Genomic DNA, 25,997 nt, shown 5'->3' on the forward strand with positions numbered 1-25,997 from the left:
CAAATGCTAAAGGAACTTCTCTAGGCAGGAAACACAAGAGAAGGAAAAGACCTACAAGAACAAACCCAAAACAATTAAGTAAATGGTAATAGGAACATACATATCGATAATTACCTAAAATGTAAATGGATTAAATGCTCCCACCAAAAGACACAGACTGGCTGAATGGATACAAAAACAAGAACCATATATATGCTGTCTACAAGAGACCCACTTCAGACCTAGGGACACATACAGACTGAAAGTGAGGGGATGGAAAAAGATATTCCATGCAAATGGAAATCAGAAGAAAGCTGGAGTAGCAATTCTCATATACAAAATAGACTTTAAAAACTATTATAAGAGACAAAGAAAGACACTACATAATGATCAAGGGATCGATCCATGGAGAAGATATAACAATTTAAATATTTATACACCCAACATAGGAGGACCTCAATACATAAGGCAAATACTAACAGCCATAAAAAGGGAAATCGACAGTAACACAATCATAGTAGGGGACTTCAACACCCCACTTTCACCAATGGACAGATCATTCAAAATGAAAATAAATAAGGAAACACAAGCTTTAAATGATACATTACACAAGATGGATTTACTTGATATTTATAGGACAGTCCACCCAAAAACAAACAGAATACACATTTTTCTCAAGTGCTCATGGAACATTCTCCAGGATATATCATATATTGGGTCACCAATCTAGCCTTGGCAAATTTAAGAAAATTGAAATCGTATCAAGTATCTTTTCTGACCACAATGCTATGAGACTAGATATCAATTACAGGAAAAGATCTGTAAAAACTACAAACACATGGAGGCTAAACAATACACTACTTAATAACGAAGTGATCACTGAAGAAATCAAAGAGGAAATAAAAAAAGACTTAGAAACAAATGACAATGGAGACACGACGACCCAAAACCTATGAGATGCAGCAAAAGCAGTTCTAAGAGGGAAGTTTATAGCAATACAATCATACCTTAAGAAACAGGAAACATCTTGAATAAACAACCTAACTTTGCGATTAGAGAAAGAAGAACAAAAAACTAAAGCGATTAGAGAAAGAAGAACAAAAAACCCCCAAATTTAGCAGAAGCAAAGAAATCATAAAGATCACGTCAAAAATAAACGAAAAAGAAATGAAGGAAACGATAGCAAAGATCAATAAAAGTAAAAGCTGGTTCTTTGAGAAGATAAATAAAATTGATAAACCATTAGCCAGACTCAAAGGGAAAAAAGGTAGAAGACTCAAATCAATAGAATTAGAAATGAAAAAGGAGATGTAACAACTGACACTGCAGAAATACAAAAGATTATCAGAGATTATTACAAGCAACTCTATGCCAATAAAATGGACAACCTGGAAGAAATGGACAAATTCTTAGAAATGCACAACCTGCCGAGACTGAACCAGGAAGAAATAGAAAATATGAACAGAACAATCACAAGCACTGAAATTGAAACTGTGATTAAAAATCTTCCAACAAAGAAAAGCCCAGGACCAGATGGCTTCACAGGCAAATTCTATCAAACATTTAGAGAAGAGCTAACACCTATCCTTCTCAAACTCTTGCAAAAGATAGCAGAAGGAGGAACACTCCCAAATTCATTCTATGAGGCCACCATCACCCTGATACCAAAACCAGACAAAGACGTCACAAAGAAAGAAAACTATAGGCCAATATCACTGATGAACATAGATGCAAAAATCCTCAACAAAATACTAGCAAAAGAATCCAACAGCACATTAAAAGGATCATACACCAAGATCAAGTGGGGTTTATCCCAGGAATGCAAGGATTCTTCAATATACACAAATCAATCAATGTGATACACCATATCAACAAACTGAAGGAGAAAAATCATATGATCATCTCAATAGATGCAGAGAAAGCTTTTGACAAAATTCAACACCCATTTATGATAAAAACCCTCCAGAAAGTAGGCATAGAAGGAACTTACCTCAACATAATAAAGGCCATATATGACAAACCCACAGCCAACATCATCCTCAATGGTGAAAAACTGAAACCATTTCCACTAAGATCAGGAACAAGACAAGGTTGCTCACTCTCACCACTCTTATTCAACATAGCTTTGGAAGTTCTAGCCACAGCAATCAGAGAAAAAAAGAAATAAAAGGAATCCAAATGGGAAAAGAAGTAAAGCTGTCACTGTTTGCAGATGACATGATACTATACATAGAGAATACTAAGGATGCTACCAGAAAACTACTAGAGCTAATCAATGAACGTGGTAAAGTAGCAGGATACAAAATTAATGCACAGAAATCTCTGGCATTCTTATACACTAATGAGGAAAAAACTGAGAGTGAAATTAAGAAAACACTCCCATTTACCATTGCAAAAAAATAAATAAAATATCTAGGAATAAACATACCTAAGTAGACAAAAGAACTGTATGCAGAAAACTATAGGACGCTGATGAAAGAAATTACAGATGATACAAATGGGTGGAGAAATATACCACGTTCTTGGATTGGAAGAATCAACATTGTGAAAATGACTCTACTACCCAAAGCAATCTACAGGTTCAATGCAATCCCTGTCAAACTACCACTGGCATTTTTTATAGAACTAGAACAAAAAAATTCACAATTTGTATGGAAACACAAATGACCCCAAATAGCCAAAACAATCTTGAGAAAGAAAAACTGAGCTGGAGGAATCAGGCTCCTCGATTTCAGACTATACTACAAAGCCACAGTAATCAAGACAGTATGGTAATGGCACAACAACAGAAATATAGATCAATGGAACAGGATAGAAAGCCCAGAGATAAACCCACACACATATGGTCACCTTATCTTTGATAAAGGAGGAAAGGATATACAGTGGAGAAAAGACAGCCTCTTCAATAAGTGGTGCTGGGAAAGCTGGACAGCTACATGTAAAAGTATGAAATTAGAACACTCCCTAACACCATACACAAAGATAAACTCAAAATGGGTTAAAGACCTAAATGTAAGGCCAGACACTATCAAACTCTTAGAGGAAAACGTAAGCAGAACAGTCTATGACATAAATCACAGCAAGATCATTTTGACCCACCTCCTACAGAAATGGAAATAAAAACAAAAATAAACAAATGGGACCTAATGAAACTTAAAAGCTTTTGCACAGCAAAGGATACCATAAACAAGACCAAAAGACAACCCTCAGAATGGGAGAAAATATTTGCACATGAAGCAACTGCCAAAGGATTAATATCCCAAATTTATAAGCAACACATGCAGCTCAATAACAAAAAAAGAAACAACCCAATCCAAAAATGGGCAGAAGAACTAAATAGACATTTCTCCAAGGAAGATATACAGATTGCCAACAAACACATGAAAGAATGCTCAACATCATTAATCATTAGAGAAATGCAAATCAAAACTACAATGAGATATCATCTCACACTGGTCAGAACGGCCATCATCAAAAACTCTAGAAACAATATATGCTGGAGAAGGTGTGGAGAAAAGGGAACACTCTTGCACTGCTGGTGGGAATGTAAATTGATAGAGCCACTATGGAGAACAGTATGGAGGTTCCTTAAAAAACTAAAAATACAACTACCATATGACCTCACAATCCCACTACTGGGCATATACCCTGAGAAAACCATAATTCAAAAGGAGTCATGTAAGGCTTTCCTGGTGGCGCAATGGTTGAAAATCTGCCTGCCAATGCAGGAGACATGGGTTCATGCCCTGGTCTGGCAAGATCCCACATGCTGTGGAACAACCAAGCCCGTGAACCACAATTACTGAGCCTGCGTGTCTGGAGCCTGTTCTCCGCAACAAGAAAGGCCGCAATAGTGAGAGGCCCACGCACCGCAATGAAGAGTGGCCCTTGCTTGCGAGAACTAGAGAAAGCCCTCACACAGAAACGAAGACCCAACACAGTTAAAAATAAATAAATAAATAATTTTTTTTTTTTTAAAAAAGGAGTCATGTACCAAAATGTTCATTACAGCTCTATTTACAATAGCCAGGACATGGAAGCAACCTAGGTGTCCATCAACAGATGAATGGATAAAGAAGATGTGGCACATATATACAATGGAATATTACTCAGCCATAAAAAGAAATGAAACTGAGTTATTTGTAATAAGGTGGATATACCTGGAGTCTGTCATACAGAGTGAAGTAAGTCAGAAGGAGAAAAACAAATACCGTATGCTAACACATATATATGGAATCTAAGAAAAAAATGTCATGAAGAGATTAGTGGTAGGACAGGAGTAAAACACAGACCTACTAGAGCATGGACTTAAGTATATGGGGAGGGGGAAGGGTAAGCTGGGACAAAGTGAGAGAGTGGCATGGACATACAAACCCTTCCAAATGTAAAATAGATAGCTAGTGGGAAGCAGCCGCATAGCACAGGGAGATCAGCTCAGTGCTTTGTGACCACATAGAGGGGTGGGATAGGGAGGGTGGGAGGGAGGGAGATGCAAGAGGGAAGAGATATGGGAGCATATGTATATGTATAACTGATTCACTTTGTTGTAAAGCAGAAACTAACACACCATTGTAAAACAGTTATACTCCAATAAAGATGTTAAAAAATATCAAAAAATGGAAAGAACTGGGTTGGACCTTCCTGCTGATCTTGGAGAGTCTGCAGGAGAAGCAGGAGGCAACTGCAGCTCAACCTCAGAACATAGATGCTGTAGGCAGCAGTTGTTGGGAGCTCCTTCTACCACATGGACAATGATACTAGCAAGCACCATTGTGGAATCCTCCTCTAGCTTATTAGCACAAAGACATGGTCCCACCCAACAACCTGTAGGTGCCGGTGCTGGGATGTCTGAGGCCAAGCAACTAATGAGTGGGTTCACAGCCCCACTCATCAGGGACTGGCTGCCTTAAGATCCCCTGAGCCCACAGCCACCTCTAGACATCACCCTGCCACCCACCAGAGGGCCCAGGATACAGCTCCACCCACCAGTGAGCAGGTACCAGTCCAAGAATACCCTGGGCCCAAGCCCTGCCCTTAAGGGAGCCTGTGCTAGCCTCTGGACCAACCTCACCCACCAGGGGGCAGACACCAGCCTCAAGAAACCCAGAATCCTACAGCCTGTGGAATCAGCCTGCCCATCAGCAGGCCAGATTCTGTCCTGAGACTAGCTGGGCCCTGGCCCTGCCTACTAGCAGGCCAACAAGCTTCAGGACACCCTGAACTCCAGACCCAACTGTGTCAGAAACTACCCTGCTCCACTAGCAATCCAACACCAGCTCTGGGGTCCCTGGGTTTTGCAACCAAACTCCAGGACCTGGCTCTAACCCCAGGACTTGGCTTCACCCACCAGTGGGTAGGCAACACCCTGAGTCTTCTAGAACCTGACTCAGCCCAGCAGTGAGCCAGCACAAGACCTGGGGCCCCCTGGGGTTCCATAGTCAGCTTCTTCCTGTCCTGGTCCCACCAACCAGTGGCTGGCAGTCTCTGGATAAGGTAGGGCCTGGCAATCAACCTGACCAGGGGCCAACCAACCCTACCAGAATCCCATATAGTAAGCCCACCACAACATAAAGACCCCTCAAGCCCTCATAGAGGAAGCATCTAGAGCCTATAGTTTGGGCTATGAGTAGGTAATATGCTACTTGGATACACAGTATGTTTCCTACAAAAGACCACTTCTCCAAGGTTCAGAAATATAACCAACCTACCAGATACATAAAAATAAAAACAGCAACTTAGGCAAAATGAGGGGACAGAGAAACAGGTTCCAAACAAAGAAACATGTTCCAAACAAAGGAACAAGATAAAACCCCAGAAGAACTAAGTGAAGTGGAGATAGGCAATCCACCCAAGGAGGAGTTCAGGACAGTGATCATAAAGATGATCAAAGGACTCAGGAGAAGAATGGATGCACAGAGTGAGAAGTTAGTTTTTAACAAAGAGTAGAAAATATAAAGAACAACCAAATGAAGAATACAATAATTGAAATAAAAATACACTAGAAGAAATGAACAGTAAACCAAATGATACAAAGGAGTGGAATAGCTGGAAGACAGCAGTGGAAATCACTAATGTTGAACAGAAAAAAAAAAAGAATGAAAAGAAATGAGGACAGTTTAAAAGACCTCTGGGACAAGAGCCAGCACACTAATATTCACATTATAGGGGTCCCAGAAGGAGAAGTGAAAAAGGTGCTGATAACTTATTTGAAGACATAATAGTTGAAAACTTCCTTAACCTGGAAAAGGAAACAGTCACCCAAGTCCAGGAAGTGCAGAGAGTCCCATGCAGGATTAACCCAGAGAGAAAGAGACCAAGACAAATTATCTTTAATTTTGTCATTTTAATTACACAGAGAGAATATTAAAAGCAGCAAGGCAAAAGCAACAAACAACATACAAGGGAACTCCCATAAGGCTATCAGCTGACTTTTCAACAGAAACGCTGCAGGACAGAAGGGAGTGGCACAATATATTTAAAGTGATGAAAGGGAACAACATACTACCAAGAATATTCTACCCAGCAAAGCTCTCCAGATTTGATGATGAGATCAAAAGCTTTACAAACAAGCAAAAGCTAAACGAGTTCAGCACCACCAAATCAGCTTTACAACAAATGTTAAAGGAACTTTTCTAGGCAAAAAAGAAAAGGACACAACCAAAAACAAGAAAATTACAAAATGAAAAAGCTCACTGGTAAAGATAAACATAGGGTAACAGGTAGGAAATTATCCATGCACAAAACTAGTGGAAGGTTAAAAGACAAAAGTAGTAAAATCATCTATATCCACAATAAGAATTTAAAGGATACACAAAACAATTAGATGTAAAATGTGATATCAAAAATAGTAATCATGAGGGGAGGACAATACAAATGCAGGGTTTTTTAATGCATTGGAAATTAAGAGATCAACAACTTTAAAAAATCACGTATATAAATTGCTATACAAAAACCCCATGGTAACCACAAACCAAAAATCTGTAATATATATAGACACAAAAAGAAAAAGGAATCTAAACATAACACTAAAGATAGTCAACAAAATCACAAGAGAACAAAAGAAGAAAAGGAAAAAAGACCTATAAAAACAATCCCTTAATAAACTGGCAATAAAGGGGCTTCCCTCGTGGCGCAGTGGTTGCGAATCCGCCTGCCGACGCAGGGAACCCGGGTTCGTGCCCCGGTCTGGGAAGATCCCACATGACGTGGAGCGGCTGGGCCCGTGAGCCCATGGCCGCTGAGCCCGTGCATCCGGAGCCTGTGCTCTGAAACGGGAGAGGCCACAACAGTGAGAGGCCCGCGTACCACAAAAAAAAATTTTTTTAAATAAATAAATAAATAAAATAAACTGGCAATAAAAACATACATACAATAAATACCTTCAACATAAATGGAGTTAATGCTCCAATCAAAGGACACAGAGTGGCTGAATGGATACAAAAACAAGACCCATATATATGCTGCTTACAAGAGACTTACTTCAGATCTAAAGATAAACACAGACTGAAAGTGAGAGGATAGGGAAAGGTATTCCATGCAAATGGAAATCAAAAGAAAGCTGAGGTAGCAATACTTATATCAGACAAAATAGACTTTAAAGTAAAGACTGTTACAAGAGACAAAGGAGGATATTATATAATGATGAAGGGATCAACCCAAGAAGAAAATATAATTGTAAATATATATGCACCCAACATAGGAGCACCTAAAAACATAAAGCAAATATTAACAGACATAAAGGGGAAATATACAATAACAAAATAATAGTGGGGGACTTTAACACCCCACTTATGTCAATGGACAAATCATTCAGACAAAAAAATCAATAAAGAAACACTAGCTTTAAATGACACCTTAGACCAAATGGACTTAACTGACATATATAGAGAATTTCATCTGAAAGCAGCAGAATACACATTTCTTTTCAAGTGTACATGGAATGTTCTCCAGGACAGATCACATGTTAGACCACAAAAGAAGCACTGGTAAATTTACTAAAATTGAAATCTTATCAAGCATCTTTTCTGACCACAACTCTGTGAGATTATAAATCAACTACAAGAAAAAAGACTGCAAAAAGCACAAACACATGGAGGCTAACCAATATGCTACTAAACAACTAATGGCTTATGGAAGAAATCAAAGAAGAAATCAAAAAATACCTGGAGATAAAAGAAAATGAAAACACGACAATCCAAAACCTATGAGATGCAGCAAAAGCGGTTCTAAGAGGAAAGATTATAAGTGATACAAGCTTACTTCAGGAAACAAGAAAAATCTCAAATAAACAATCTAACCTTACTCCTAAAGGAACTAAAGAAAGAAGAACAAACAAAACCCAAAATTAGCAGAAGGAAAGAAATCATAAAGATCAGAGCAGAAGTTAATGAAATAGAGACTAAAAGAACAACTGAAAAGGTCAATGAAACTAAAAGATTCTTTGAAAAGATAAACAAAGTTGATAAACCTTTAGCCAGACTCAGCAAGAAAAAAAAAAAAGGAGAGGGCCCAAATCAAAATCAAGAATGAAAAAGGAGGGCTTCCCTGGTGGTGCAGTGGTTGAGAATCCGCCTGCCAATGCAGGGCACACGGGTTCGTGCCCCGGTCCGGGAAGATCCCACATGCCGCGTAGCGGCTGGGCCCGTGAGCCATGGCTGCTGAGCCTGCGCGTCCAGAGCCTGTGCTCCGCAACGGGAGAGGCCACAACAGCGAGAGGCCCGCGTACCACAAAAAAAAAAAAAAAAAAAAAAAAAGAATGAAAAAGGAGAACTTACAATGGACACCACAGAAATACAAAGGATCATAAGAGACTATTAAGAACAACAATACACCAATAAAATGGACAACCTAGTTGTCCAATTACCAGTACTGAAATTGAATCAGTAATTTAAAAACTCCCAACAAACAGAAGTCCAGGACCATATGTCTTCACAGTTGAATTCTACCAAACATTTAGAGAAGAGTTAACACCTATCCTTCTGAAAATCTTCCTAAAAAAATGCAGAAGGAACAATTCTGAAGTCATTCTATGAGGCCACAAACATCCTGATAACAAAACCAGACAGATATCACACAAAAAAAGAACATTACAGGCCAATATCACTGATGAACGTAGATGCAAAAACCCTCAACAAAATACTAGCAAACTAAATCGAACAATACATTACAAGGTTCATATACCATGAATAAGCAGGATTTATCCAAAGGAAGCAAGGATTTTTCAATATCTGCAAACCAATATGATATACCACATCAATAAATTGAAGAATAAAAACCATAAATCATCTCAATAGATGCAGAAAAGCTCTTGACGAAATTCAACATCCATTTAAGATTAAAATTTCCAGAAAATGGACACAGAGGGAGCATACCTCAACATAATAACGACCACATATGACAAACACACAGCTAACATCATACTCAGTGATGAAAAGCTGAAAGCATTCCCTCTAAGATCAGGAACAAGACAAGGATGCCTGCTCTCACCACTTTTATTCAACATAGTATTTGAAGTCCTACCCACAGCAAGCATACAAGAAAAAAATAAAAGGAATTCAAATTAGAAAGAAAGAAGTAAAACTGTCACTGTTTGCAGATGACATGAAACTATACATAGAAAACCCTGAAGATGCCACCAGAAAACTACTAGAGCTCACCAGTGAATTCAGTAATGTTGCAGGATACAAAATTTATACGCAGAAATCTGTTCCATTTCTACACAATAGCAACAAAGTATCAGAAAAAGAAATTAAGGGAAAAAATCCCATTTACCATTGCATCAAAAAGCATAAAATATCTAGGAATAAACGTACCTAAAGAGGTAAAAGACCTGTACTCAAACTATAAGACACTGATGAAAGAAACTGAAAATGACACAAACAGATAGAAAGATATACCATGTTCAGGGATTGGAAGAATTAATATTCTTAAAATGACCATACTACCCTAGGCAATCTACAGATTTAATGCAATCTCTATCAAAATACCAATGGCATTTTCTACAGAATTAGAACAAACAATTTTAAAATTTGCATGGAACACAAAAGACCCTGAATTGTCAAACCAATCTTGAGAAAGAAGGACAGAGCTGAAGGAATCATGCTCCCTGACCTCAGACTATACTACAAAGCTATAGTAATCAAAACAGTATGATACTGGCAAAAAACAGACACATAGATCAATGGAACACAATAGAGAGTCCAGAAATAAACCTACACACTTATGGTCAATCTATGACAAATGAGGCAAGAATATACAATGAAAGAAAAACATTCTCGTCAACAAGTGGTGCTGGGAAAACTTACCAGCTGTATGTAAAAGAATTAAATTAAAACATGCTTTAACACCATATACAAAAATGAACTCAACATGGATTAAACACATAAATGTTAAGACTGGAAGCCATAAAAATCCTAGAAGAAACCATAGGCAGGACACTCTGACCTAAATCTTAGCAATATTTTTTTGGATCTGTCTCCTAAAGCAAAGGAAATAAAAGCAAAATTTAAAAATGTTACCTAATTAGACTTAAAAGCTTTTGCACAGTAAAAGAAACCATTGACAAAACAAAAAGGTAACCTACTTAATGGGAGAAAATATTTGCTAATGAAATGAGTGATAAGGGCTTTATATCCAAAATATATAAACAGCTCATACAGCTCAACATCAAAAAAAAAAACCCAATTAAAAAATGGGCAGAAGACATGAGTAGACATTTTTCCAAATGAAAATGAAACGATGCTCAACATCATTACAATAAATGAAAATCAAAACCACAATAAGATATCACCTCACACCTGGTAGAATGGCTATCATCAAAAAGAACACAAATAACAAACGTTGGTGAGAAGGTAGAGAAAAGGGAACCCTTGTACACTGTTGGTTGGTCCAGCCACTGTGGAAAACAGTATGGCAGTATCTCAAATAACTAAAAATAGAACTACCATAGGACCCAATAATTCCACTCCTGGGTATATATCCAAAATATATATATATAAAACACTAATTCAAAAAGATACATGCACCCCAATGTTCACAGCAGCATTATTTACAATTGCCAAGATATGGAAGCAACCTATATGTCCATCAACTGACAAATGGATAAGGAAAATGTCTGTACATATACATATACACACACACAATGGAATACTACTCAGCCATAAAAACAAGGCTGGAGAGGATGTGGAGAAATAGGAACCCTGGTACACTGTTGGTGGGAGTGTTAATTAGTGTGACCACTGTGAAAACACTATGGAGGTTCCTTAAAAAACTAAAAACAGAGCTACCACATGATCCAGCAATCCCACTCCTGGGTATATGTCTGAAAAAAATGAAAACTCTAATTTGAAAAGATACATGTCCTCCAATGTTCATAGCAGCACTATTTATAATAGCCAAGACATGGAAACAACCCAACTGCCCATTAACTGACAACTGACTTCAGATGTCACACACACACACACACACACACACACACACACACACACACACACAGTGGCATATTACTCAGCCATAAAAAAAGAAATATTGCCATTTGCAGCAACATGGATGGATCTAGAGAATATTATACTTAGTGAAGTTAGACAAAGAAAGACATATATTGTATGATATCACTTATACATGGAATCTAAATAATACAGATGAATCTATATACAAAACAGAAACATAGAGAACAAACTTATGGTTACCAAAGTAGGGGAAGGGTCATATTAGGAGTGTGGGATTAACAGATGCAAACTACTATACACAAAATAGATAATCAACAAGGGTTTAATGTATAACAAAGGGAACTATATTCAATATCTTGCAATAACCTATAATGGAAAAAAGTCTGAAAATACATATTATATATAATATACACATTATACTCATTTTGCCATACATCTGAAACACAATATTGAAAATCAGCTATACTCCAATTAAAAGAAGAAAAACTATGAGGTAGATAGATACATGATAGATATTGATAAATAACACATTGGAATATTACTCAGCCTCAGTAAAGAAATACTGCCAACATGAATGGAGGTGGAAGACATTACACTAAGCAAAGAAAGGCAGACACATAAAGAGAAGTACTGCATGATCTCACTTATATGTAAAATCTAAAATAGTCAAACTCACAGAAGCAGAGAGTCCAGTGGTAGTTTTCCAGGGGTGGGAGGGCAGGAGAAATATGATGATGTTGATGAAAGGATACAAAGTTCCAGTTATGCAAGATGAATAATTTCTGGAGATCTGATATACAGCATAGTGACAATAGTTAATACTATATTGTATACTTGTAATTTGTTGAGGATTAAATCCCCTTCCCACCGCCACACACACAAAATGGTAACTATGTAGACACACACAAAATGGTAACTATGTAGAAGTAATATATATGTTATATATCGACTGAAGAAAAATGCACAACCTAAAAGTTATGAGTTATGTTTTATGCTGGGACCTTACTGAGGACTATAGCTAGGGAGGCAGCCTCTCAGATAGCTCTAAGGAACTGTTCTGGAGAGGTAAGGGAGGAGCCAAGATATATAGGAGTTTTTATTGGGAAAAAAAACAAAAACAAAAAAACATGTAGTCCAACATCAAGAGATTACTACTAATTACAAAAAAAATAAAAACCCAGAAATCTCAAGTTAAGGATTTTAGTACTTTTTTAGGTATGGAAAGATGCAAGATTCTGGGCTCTTGGAAATTATACCTTAGATATGAATCTTATCTGGGGCCAGTATCCTATTTTTCTCCATTGTGAATTCCACTCAGGGTGCACTGTCAGAGGCAGCTGCAGTGGCTGATGGCAGAGGCAACATTTGTTGTTTACTGAAATGACAGGCAACATTTTTTTTGTCCATAATTAGCATGATTGTGGTGATCATTTCATAATGTATATGTATATCAAGACATCAAGCTGTATATCTTAAATATATACAATTTTATATGTCAATGATATCTCAACAAAGCTGTTAAAAAAAATTAAAGGAAATTATTTCAAGGAATCCTGGTCAGACATGTGTTCCCCAGGAATGCAAATATCAGCTATTTTTTGAGAAAAGATAGAAGAACTTGTGACAAGAACTGAAGGTTTCGAAAATGTGATTTTTACTTCAAAATTACAAATAATTCCTATCCCTTTATTCAATCCAAAGTTGCATCCAAGGCCTTTTTGACCCAAATTCCCACCACTTTTCTCTTTCTCCATAAAGAGCAAGCCTATTTAATGTTCTCTCTCTTCCCTCCTTCTCTCCATCAGTGTTTCGGCTGCTTGCTGCCACTGTTACTGTGACATTTGTATTTCTACTTCTTTACTCCACTATATCCCTGAACCACCATCATCTGTGGAGTCTTCCACTTTTCTTCCCTCTATTTTCATATTTATTCCTTAATTTTTTTCCCCTTATACATCCTGTTGATTCTACAGCAGCCTTGGATCTCAATCTCATGCAGAAAATCTGGACTTCAGAGACAGAGCCAGACCACTAGAGTTCCTTCTGCCAGGAAATAACTGTTCAGAATGTAGGGGATATAATTATCAAGAGAGATGACTCGGCTCTTCTTGGCTGTTTCCATGATCGTTCACTGCTCTAAGTTTCTTCTTCACCGTCAGATTTTTTTTTTTACTTGTTTTTTCTGTCTATATTTAGAGTGACTGAAATTTCTTGTAGTAACTGGAACACTAGTTTCTATATAATTTCAGTTTTACTGTAAAAGAAGTGACAGAGGATAAACCCTTGATTAACTAGAATGCCCAAGGAATGGAATGCTTGATTATACTTTTTGTTGAACATTACTAAATATCTTAGCCCACTTCTCTGAAGTCTCATAAAGCATCAAGCTCATTACTCTGGTTTTCAACTTAAATTGTGCTGACTCTATGCTCATAGATGCAAGTGGTCTACTTAACATATGTATCCTGGAAGTCTTATAAATTACTGTCATTTATGACAATACCTAGCATCTAAAGGTGCAAGTTCAAAATTAGCACTTTTTAAAAGAGTATTTGGCAATATGTGTCTCGAGCCTTGACAACATTCATAAACTGTATAGTAATCACACATCTAGGAATTTAATTATAGGACTAATTAGAGATATATCCAAAAATTATGTGCCTAAATGTCACACATATTTTGGAAAATTAGAACATTATCCTCCAACATTAGATATATTTTGATATATCCATAAAATAGAATGCCATACAAACATTAAAATTTATAATTTTAAGGGATAGGAAATGCTCATAAGAGAAAAGGTGAACATATAAAGCAATATAATCATTATGATCTAAATTGGGTAAAATACACATATATGTACATAAGTACTTTTGTGTAGGTATGTGTGCGATATAGAAGATTTATGGTATATACATCAAAATGTTAATAATGGTTATCTCTGGCAGGTAGGAATATGGGTGTTTAAATTCCCTAATTTTTACTTTGATGTAATTTCCTACATTGTCTGTAATCAAATTTTATTATTTTAAGATTATAAAATAATACATAACATTTTCTATTGAAATTTAATCCTATCATCTAACTTTCTCTGAAAGGCAAAATGCAGGGAAATGAACTTGAGTTCTAGCCTGTGGTCTTTTGCTCAATCAACATTTTCACATTTTTTTGTTCCCATTATTTTTTTTTAACTTTCTTTGAAATTTTATATGCACAAGCTTATTTGAATTATTGCCTTCACTTATATGACCAGTGCTTTGAAGGGTAAAAACCAAGTTATTGCACAATTTGGGATTTTTCAGCAGCTTCAGTTATTGGGATTCTCAGGACAATCATTGGCACACAAATCTTTAATTATTCACAATACAGGAAACGTTTATAAAATGAAAATGTCATCAATAGCCCGGCTCAGGAATCAGACCTAGAAGTCTGAAATACCCATTAATCTATTCTTTTATTAGCATACTCAATTCCACTACTTTAGTTCAGGCTCTGGTTATCTCAGTACTTCACTCTCCTAAATTGTCCCACTGTTTACATCCAATTAGGAAAGCTACATTTTACCTAATTTGAAAGAGGATCATTTCTGAAAAAAAAAGGCAGTAAATGGAAAAATAAGTCAAACTTCTTTCCATGGCAAATATTTTATGCTCTTTCATAATAGCAATATACTCAGCCTTTGCTGCATAAAATATCCCTCCAAAACTTAATGGCTTAAAACAATAATCATTTATTAGTTCACAAGTCAGGAGGTTGGGCTTTTTAGCTGGGCCTAGCTGGGCAGTTTTTCTGCCTGTCTCAGCTAGGCTCACTCATCAACTGTCAGCTGATAGATTGGCTAGGGCTGGATGGTCTAAATGGACCTGTTTACCTGTTGGGCAATTGGTAGGCTGTTGGCTGGAGAGCCTCAGTCTCTTCCACATGACCTCTGTAGCAGGGTAGCTGAGGCCTGTTCACATGGTAGAAGTGGAAAAAGATGAGTGAAAGGTACAAAACCTCTTAAAGCCTGGAAAATCTCACATTCCTTCTTCTGCAGTATATGAAGGCCAATCTAAATGAAAAGAATGGGGAAACAGACCTACCTCTTGAAGGCAGGAGCTCCAGTGGATTTTTGGCCATTTTTTATCTACTACACTATGTGATGGATCTTAGTACATACATTAAAAAGTAAGGAAGCAAGAAGCAAAAGAAGTCACATTCTTGGCTACCAAGCCAGGCTCCAACAATGACCCAATAATTTTTATTAACTCTTGTTTTTCCTCAGAGGTATTCATCTAGTGATCCCTCCCCTGTAATCCTGTCCTATTCCTGGAGCTCTGGCTCTCATTATCTATATTCCTCTTTTTACTTCCTGGCACAGCCCAAGAGAAAAGTTCTGATTAGGTTGGGTAGTCTCAATCCATGTAGATCATCCCTATCTGGCAGCATTCTCACACTAGATCATCTCCAGAAGGTGGTGGCCTGTTTAAAATTTTCTGATTCTCAAGGGGGAGAGGAGGAGAGAGTCAGCAAGAACTCCCTGCAAAAAGGGCAAGCCAGAATCACCTGCTGACATCATTTTTTAATTATGCAGCATGAAAATCTCTTACCATCCCTCTACAAGAGGCTCAAACCTATAAGAATTACCTCCACTGTAAAATCTTCTCCAGCTTCCACAGGCAGAATCAGTGGCTCCCACCTCTGTGGTCTTATGTTATCTCAATTTTTGGACTAGTTACATTTTATAGTAATAGTGGACAGAGCACTGGGGAATATAGACACCATTATAGGAACATTTCCAGCAGGCAAAATGGGCTCATACTGAAGTTTCCCAGAAGGTTGCCTCATGCAGTGTTTACCTCTATTAAAAAAAAAAAAAAAAATTCAGGGATTTCCCTGGCAGTCCAGTGGTTAGAACTCCACACTGCCACTGCAGGTGGTGTGGGTTCAATCGCTGGTCAGGGAACTAAGATCCCACATGGCATATGGCATGGCCAAAAAAAAAAAAAAAATTCAACTGAGTAAATTTTAAACAGCTTATTGGCTTTATTCAATGATTCATGAAATAGGCAGCATCCAATCTAGGATACAGAAAGGAGCACTGAGGACCTGTACAGAATGAAAGACTTTTATAGGCAGAAAGCAGCAGGAAAAACGAAGTTATACTAAACATAAAAGAGGGTTGGTTATCACAAGGTTTCTTTCCTTTAGGGGATGGCAGGAGTCTATCAGGCAGGTTACCTAACTAGCGCTCATCAGGCAATTCCTGACTGGTTTAAGATTCGATTTCTGGAGAGCCAAAACTGTAATTAAGTCTGAGTTTGGTAATATGTAGCTTAGCATAAGTGACTATTTTGGGTCTGTGGTTTTTAACACCTCTGAAGGCCTTAAACTATAATTATTGACTAAGCCTCATAGTCCTCATAATGCTGGCAAGAGACAAGTCCTATTACACAGTTAAATTAGTTAAACAAGGAGGCCTTTAGTGGAGCTTCAAGATGGCAGAAGAGTAAGACGTGGAGATCACCTTCCTCCCCACAGATACATCAGAAATACATCTACATGTGGAACAACTCCTACAGAACACCTACTGAACGCTGGCAGAAGACCTCAGACCTCCCAAAAGGAAAGGAAACTCCCCCACGTACCTGGGTAGGGCAGAAGAAAAAAGAAAAAACAGAGACAAAAGAATAGGGAAGGGACCTGCACCAGGGGGAGAGAGCTGTGAAAGAGGAAAGTTCCCACACACTAGAAGTCCATTCCCGGGTGGAGACTGCGGGTGGCAGAGGGGGAAGCTTCAGAGCCACGGAGCAGAGCGCAGCAACAAGGGTGCGGAGGGCAAAACGGAGAGATTCCCACACAGAGGATCGGTGCCGACCAGCACTCACCAGCCCGAGAGGCTTGTCTGCTCACCTGCCGGGACGGGCGGGGTCTGGGAGCTGAGGCTCGGGCTTCGGTCAGAAACCGGGAGAGGACTGGAGTTGGCGGCGTGAACACAGCCTGAAGGGGTTAGTGCACCACGGCTAGCCGGGAGGGAGTCTGGGAAAAAGTCTGGAGCTGCCGAAGACTCAACAGACTTTTTCTTGCCTCTTTGTTTCTTGGTGTGCAAGGAGAGGGGATTAAGAGCGCTGCTTAAAGGAGCTCCAGAGATGGGCGCGAGCTGCAGCTATCGCAGACCCCAGAGACTGGCATAAAATGCTAAGGCTGCTGCCGCAGCCACCAAGAAGCCTGTGTGCAAGCACAGATCACTATCCATGCCTCCCCTCCCGGGAGCCTGTGCAGCCCGCCTCCACCAGGGTCCCGTGATACAGGGACAACTTCCCTGGGAGAACGCACGGCGGCGCCTCAGGCTGGTGCAACGTCACGCTGACCTCTGCCGCCGCAGGCTCGCCCCACATCCATATCCCTCCCTCTGGCCGGCCTGAGTGAGCCAGAGCTCCCGAATCAGCTGCCCCTTTACCCCGTCCTGTCTGAACGAAGAACAGATGCCCTCAGGCGACCTACACACAGAGGCGGGTACAAATCCAAAGCTGAACCCCAGAACCTGTGCAAACAAAGAAGAGAAAGGGAAATCTCTCCCAGCAGCCTCAGGAGCAGGGGATTAAATCTCCACAATCAACGTGATGTACCCTGCATCAGTGGAATACCTGAATAGACAACAAATGATCCCAAACTGAGGAGGTGGACTTTGGGAGCAGCGATATATATATTTTTTCCCTTTTTCTCTTTTTGTGACTGTGTATGTGTATGGTCCTGTGTGTGATTTTGTCTGTATATCTCAGCTTTTACCATTTGCCCTAGGGTTCTATCTGTCCGGGGTTTTTGTTTGTTTGTTTTTAGTATAGTTTTAGCACTTATTATCATTGGCGGACTTGGTTTTTCATTTGGTTACTCTCATCTTTTTTTTTTTTAGTACTTCTTAAACATTTTTTAATAATAATTTTTTATTTTAATAACTTTATTTTATTTTACCTTCTTCTTTCCTTCTTACTTTCTTTCTTTTTCTCCCTTTTATTCTGAGCTGTCTGGATCACAGGCTCTTGGCGCTCCAGCCAGGTGTCAGGGCTGTGCCTCAGAGGTGGGAGAGCCAAGTTCAGGACATTGGTCCACAAGAGACCTCCCAGCTCCACATAATATCAAATGGCAAAAATCTCCCAGAGATCTCCATCTCAACGCCAAGACCCAGCTCCACTCAATGACCAGCAAACTACAGTGCTGGACACCCTATGTCAAACAACTAGCAAGACAGGAACACAACCCCATCCATTAGCAGAGAGGCTGCCTAAAATCATAATAAGGCTGCAAACACACCACCAGACGTGGACCTGCCCACCACAAAGACAAAATCCAGCCTCATCCACCAGAACACAGGCACTAGTCCCCTCCAACAGGAAGCCTACACAACCCACTGAACCAACCTTACCCACTGGGAGAAGACACCATAAACAATGGGAACTACGAACCTGCAGCCTGCAAAGAGGAGACCCCAAACACAGTATGTTAAGCAAAATGAGAAGACAGAGAAACACACAGCAGATGAAGGAGCAAGGTAAAAACCCACCACACCTAACAAATGAAGAGGAAATAGGCAGTCTACCTGAAAAATAATTCAGAATAATGATAGTAAAGATGATCCACAATCTTGGAAAAACAATGGAGAAAATACAAGAAATGTTTAACAAGGACCTAGAAGAACTAAAGGGCAAACAAACAGTGATGAACAACACATTAAATGAAATTTAAAATTCTCTAGAAAGGATGAATAGCAGGATAACTGAGGCAGAAGAACGGATAAGTGACCTGGAAGATGAAACAGTGGAAATAACTACTGTAGAGAAGAATAAAGAAAAAAGAATGAAAAGAATTGAGGAGAGGCTCAGAGACCTCTGGGACAACATTAAATGCACCAATATCCGAATTATAGGGGTCCCACAAGAAGAAGAGAAAAACAAAGGGACTGACAAAATATTTGAAAACATTACAGTTGAAAACTTCCCTAATATGGAAAAGGAAATACTTAATAACTCCAAAGCACATAGTCCCATACAGTATAAATCCAAGGAGAAACACACCAAGAAACATATTAATCAAACTATCAAAAATTAAATACAAGAAAAAATATTAAAAGCAGCAAGGGAAAAACAACACATAAGGGAATCCCCATAAGGTTAACAGCTGATCTTTCAGCAGAAATTCTGCAAGCCAGAAGGGAGTGGCAGGACATATTTAAAGTGATGAAGGGAAAAAACCTACAACCAAATTGCTCTACCCAGCAAGGATCTCATTCAGATTTGACGGAGAAATTAAAACCTTTACAGACAAGCAAAAGCTAAGAGAATTCAGCACCACCAAACCACCTTTACAACAAATGCTAAAGGAACTTCTCTAGGCAAGAAACACAAGAGAAGGAAAAGACCTACAAGAACCCAAAACAATTAAGAAAATGGTAATAGGAACATACATATCAATAACTACCTTAAATGTAAATAGATTAAATGCTCCAACCAAAAGACATACACTGGCTGAATGGTTACCAAAAAAAAAAAAAAAAAAACCCATATATGCTGTCTACAAGAGACCCACTTCAGACCTAGGGAAACATACAGACTGAAAGTGAGGGGATGGAAAAAGATATTCCATGCAAATGGAAATCAAAAGAAAGCTGGAGTAGCAACTCTCATATCAGACAAAATAGACTTTAAAACAAAGACTATTACAAGAGACAAAGAAGGACACTACATAATGATCAAGGGAACAATCCAAGAAGAAGATATAACAACTGTAAATATTTATGTACCCAACATAGGAGCACCTCAATACATTAGGAAAATACTAACAGCTGTAAAAGGGGAAATTGACAGAAACACAGTCATAGTAGAGGACATTAACACCCCACTTTCACCAATGGACAGATCATCCAAAATGAAAATATATAAGGAAACACAAGCTTTAAATGATACATTACACAAGATGGACTTAATTGATATTTATAGGACATTCCATCCCAAAACAACACAATACACTTTCTTCTCAAGTGCTCATGGAACATTCTCTAGGATAGATCACATCTTGGGTCACAAATCAAGCTTGGGTAAATTTAAGAAAACTCAAATTGTATCAAGTATTTTTTCTGACTACAACACTATGAGACTAGATATCAAATACAGGAAAAAATCTGTAAAAAATACAAACACATGGACGCTAAACAATACACTACTTAATAAGCAAGAAATCACTGAAGAAATAAAAGAGGAAATTTAAAAATACTTAGAAAAAAATGACAATGGAGACAAGACAACCCAAAACCTATGGTATGCAGCAAAAGCAGTTCTAAGAGGGAAGTTTATAGCAATACAATCCTACCTTAAGAAACAGGAAACATCTCAAATAAATGACCTAAACTTGCACCTAAAGCAATTTGAGAAATAAGAACAAAAAAACCTCAAAGTTACCAGAAGGAAAGAAATCATAAAGATCAGATCAGAAATAAATGAAAAAGAAATGAAGGAAACGACAGATAAGATCAATAAAACTAAAAGCTGGTTCTTTGAGAAGATAAACAAAATTGATAAACCATTAGCCAGACTCAACAAGAAAAAAAGGGAGAAGACTCAAATCAACAGAATTAGACATGAAAAAGGAGAAGTAACAAATGACACTGCAGAAATACAAAGGATCATGAGATTACTACAAGCAACTCTATGCCAATAAAATGGACAAACTGGAAGAAATGGACAAATTCTTAGAAATGCACACCTGCCAAGACTGAACCAGGAAGAAATAGAAAATATGAACACACCAATCACAAGCACTGAAATTGAAACTGTGATTAAAAATCTTCCAACAAAGAAAAGCCCAGGACCAGATGGCTTCACAGGCAAATTCTATCAAACATTTAGAGAAGAGCTAACAGCTATCCTTCTCAAACTCTTCCAAAAGATAGCAGAGAGGAACACTCCCAAACTCATTCTACGAGGCCACCATCACCCTGATACCAAAACCAGACAAAGATGTTGCAAAGAAAGAAAACTACAGGCCAATATCACTGATGAACATAGATGCAAAAATCCTCAACAAAATACTACCAAACAGAATCCAGCAGCACATTAAAAGGATCATACAACATGATCAAGTGGGGTTTATTCCAGGAATGCAAGGATTCTTCAATATATGCAAATCAATCAACGTGATACAACATATCAACAAACGGAAGGAGAAAAACCATATGATCATCTCAATAGATGCAGAAAAAGCTTTTGACAAAATTCAACACCCATTTATGATAAAAACCCTGCAGAAAGTAGGCATAGAGGGAACTTTCCTCAACATAAAAAGGCCATATATGACAAACCCACAGCCAGCATCGTTCTCAATGGTGAAAAACTGAAACCATTTCCACTAAGATCAGGAACAAGACAAGGTTGCCCACTCTCACCACTCTTATTCAACATAGCTTTGGAAGTTCTAGCCACAGCAATCAGAGAAGAATAAGAAATAAAAGGAATCCAAATCAGAAAAGAAGAAGTAAAGCTGTCACTGTTTTGCAGATGACACGATACTATACATACAGAATCCTAAAGATGCTACCAGAAAACTACTAGAGCTAATCAATGAATGTGGTAAAGTAGCAGGATACAAAATTAATACACAGAAATCTCTGACATTCTTATACACTAATGATGAAAAATCTGAGAGTGAAATTAAGAACACACTCCCATTTACCATTGCAAAAAAAGAATAAAATATCTGGGAATAAAGCTACCTAAGGAGACAAAAGATCTGTATGCAGAAAACTATAAGACGCTGATGAAAGAAATTACAGATGTTACAAATAGATGGAGAGATATACCACGTTCTTGGATTGGAAGAATGAACAGTGTGAAAATGACTCTACTACCCAAAGCAATCTACAGATTCAATGCTATCCCTATCAAACTACCACTGGCATTTTTTATAGAACTAGAACAAAAAATTTCATAATTTGTATGGAAACACAAAAGACCCCGAATAGCCAAAGCAATGTTGAGAAACAAAAACAGAGCTAGAGGAATCAGGCTCCCTGACTTCAGACTATATTACAAGACTACAGTAATCAAGACAGTATGGTACTGGCACAAAAACAGAAATATAGATCCATGGAACAGAATAGAAAGCCCAGAGATAAACCCACACACATATGGTCACCTTGTCCTTGATAAAGGAGGGAAGGATATACAGTGGAGAAAAGACAGCCTCTTCAATAAGTGGTGCTGGGAAAACTGGACAGCTACATGTAAAAGTATGAAATTAGAACACTCCCTAACACCATACACAAAGATAAACTCAGAATAGGTTAAAGACCTAAATGCAAGGCCAGACACTATCAAACTCTTAGAGGAAAACATAGGCAGAACACTCTATGACACAAATCACAGCAAGATCCTTTTTGACCCACCTCCTAAAGAAATGGAAAGGAAAACAAAAATAAACAAATGGGACCTAATGAAACTTCAAAGCTTTTTCACAGCAAAGGAAACCATAAACAAGACCGAAAGACAACCCTCAGAATCTGAGAATATATTTGCAAATGAAGCCACTGACAAAGGATTAATCTCCAAGATTTACAAGCAGCTCATGCAGCTCAATAATAAAAAAAAAAAAAAACCAATCCAAAAATGGGCAGAAGACCTAAATAGAGTTTTCTCCAAAGAAGATACAGATTGCCAACAAACACATGAAAGAATGCTCAACATCATTAATCATTAGAGAAATGCAAATCAAAACTATAATAAGATATCATCTCACACTAGTCAGAATGGCCATCATCAAAAAATCTAGAAACAATAAATGTTGGAGAGGGTGTGGAGAGAAGGGAACCCTCTAGCACTGTTGGTGGGAATGTAAATTGATACAGCCACTATAGAGAACAGTATGGAGGTTCCTTAAAAAACTAAAAACATAACTACCGTGTGACCCAGCAATCCCACTACTAGGCATATACCCTGAGAAAACCATAATTCAAAAAGAGTCATGTACCACAATGTTCATTGCAGCTCTATTTACAATAGCTAGGACATGGAAGCAACCCATGTGTCCAACAACAAATGAATGGATAAAGAAGATGTGGCACATATATACAATGGAATATTACTCAGCCATAAAAAGTAACAAAATCGAGATATTTGCAGTGAGGTGGATGGACCTAGAGTCTGTTATACAGAGTGAAGTAAGTCAGAAATTGAAAAACAAATATCATATGCTAATACATATATAGAGAATCTAAAAATAAAAAAAAAATGGTCATGAAGAGCCTAGGGGCAAGATGGGAATAAAGACGTAGACCTACTAGAGAATGAACTTGAAGCTACGGGAAGGGGGAAGGGTAAGCTGGGACGAAGTGAGAGAGTGGCAAGGACATATATACACTACCAAATGTAAAATAGATAGCTAGCGGGAAGCAGCCGCATAACACAGGGAGATCAGCTCTGTGCTTTGTGACCACCTAGAGGGGTGGGATAGGGAGGGTGGGAGGGAGGGAGGGAGACGGAAAAGAGAAGAGATATGGGGATATATGTATATGTATAACTTTGTTATAAAGCAGAAACTAACACACCATTGTAAACAATTATCCTCCAGTAAAGATGTCAAAAAAAAAATTCATGGCATGTAAGAGAAATAAATAAATGCTGTAATAAAAATGAAAAAAAAAAGGACGCCTTTAGATGACGTGGCTCTAATGCCACAGCAGCCTATGCAAGCAGTCCAAAACCTAAGCCTATAAATGCCTCAAGGTTATAAAATTGTAAGCTATGGACAACCAATCAGAAGTAGCCAAGTAGGCTTTAAGCTTTAGTCAATTTCCTTGCTTTGCTTCTGCCTTTTCTCTGTAAAAGTCTCTCCCCAGCTCTTGTTGATGGAGAACTCCTAACCACCTCCCATCTGGAGCTGCCCAATTTGAACTGATTTTTGCTCACAAACTCTTAAAATTTTTAATATGTCTCGGTTTGTCTTTTTAACAACACCAAAGCAACCTCAGAAGTTAATGATTGCCTAAGGTCACATATAAGGGCAAAGACTTATATCCCAATAAGATATTTCTGAGTGATTCTCAGATGGGCTCAACTGAAAGATGACTTACTAGTCTTTAGTTTCATTATGCTACTATTCTGACTGGCATTCCCACTAAGTCTAAAATAATGGACTACAGACAGTCCCTGACTCAGGATGGTTCAACTTAAGATTCTTGGATTTTCTGATGGTGTAAAACTGATACATATTCCATAAAAACCATTTTTCAAATTTTGTTCTTGTCCCTGGCTAGTGATATGTGGTATGATACCCTCTTATGATGCTGGGCAGAAGAAGCGAGTCACAGCTCCCCGCCACACATGCAATCTCAAGAACAAACAGCCAATACTCTTACAACACTCTAGTTTTTCACTTTCAATACAGTGTTCAATAAATTACACAAGATAGGCAACATATTATAAAATAGGTTTTGTGTTGGATGATTTTGCCCAACTTTAGGCTGATATAAGTGTCTGAGTGCTGTCAACTGAAAAAAACAACGCACAGCACGAGGGTTGTGAGTTAAGTTTTATATGGGACGGAATGAGGACTATAGCCTGGGAGACAGCCTCTCAGATAGCTCTGACAAACTGCTTGGAAGAGGTCGCGGGGGAGATCAGTATACATGTGATTTTAGTGAAGACAGACACGTTCAATCTAGCGCACATTTTGGCAGGATCTTGCTGCTAGCCACAAGAAGCGTGCTGCTAGTCACGAGGAACAGATATCTGTTAACGATTTTAGTGTTTTTCTAGATATGAGAAGATGCAAGAACTTGGGCTCATAAAAATCTTCTCCTGAAGATATCGAACTATCTGAAGGCCTGTTCCGCCACTTCTTCCCAGAGCACAGAGTGTCTCATTCCTGATCTCCACCCTGAACTCCTTTCAGGGTGTACCGAAGGTCAGCAACTGCAGTGGCTAGCGACTTCATTCTTATAGAAAAAGATAGCTAGCGACAATTTTTAGTTGGCAGTGCCCCTCATGGTCATAAATTTGACGATGGCTTGGGAGGCATTTCATGACCATTTTGTCCCACAGTGCATGGAATGTTCACTCCTAGGTCAGGCAAGGATTTCATTGATACCCCTCAATGTGCTGTTACTGGACTAGGCCCTATAACTGTAGCCAAAAGCCTCTGGACCACCTGTCTTACGAGTCCGTTACGGTCCTAGAAATGATTCCCTCTTGTTGCTTCTTCCCATATTGAGTTACTATTACAATCATTGTTCTTATACAGAACTATATGTCTGGTCAACTGCTTCAAGTCACTTAGTCACCATTTTATCAGAGGTTCATTCACACATTTGGTAATATAAGAAACAACAATCTTGTAAAATAAGCAGAATACAAGCAATCTAGCTAGTAGTATTAGTAAGGTCATAAGTAAGAATTGTCGTAAGTAAGAATTTAAGCCAAGAACTTCCATTAGGTGCGACCCAGTATATCTCCAGGTCATTTGACTTAGTCTGTTCTGTACCAATTCTTATCTTTAAGGGAAGTGATATATAGGCTTATTCATAAGGCACCCAGCCCAATTTCCTAG

The 25,997-nt window shown here is 38.4% G+C and overlaps 1 long non-coding RNA gene across 1 annotated transcript in view; it reads right to left on the reverse strand.

The window, feature by feature from the left end:
• LOC136793988 (uncharacterized) overlaps positions 1 to 25,997 on the reverse strand; it is a 109,928-nt gene that overhangs the window by 21,898 nt on the left and 62,033 nt on the right. The gene's annotated exons all lie outside the window — the stretch shown is intronic.

The sequence above is a fragment of the Kogia breviceps genome, chromosome 4 (genome assembly GCF_026419965.1).
Source record: "Kogia breviceps isolate mKogBre1 chromosome 4, mKogBre1 haplotype 1, whole genome shotgun sequence".
NCBI lineage: Eukaryota > Metazoa > Chordata > Mammalia > Artiodactyla > Physeteridae > Kogia > Kogia breviceps.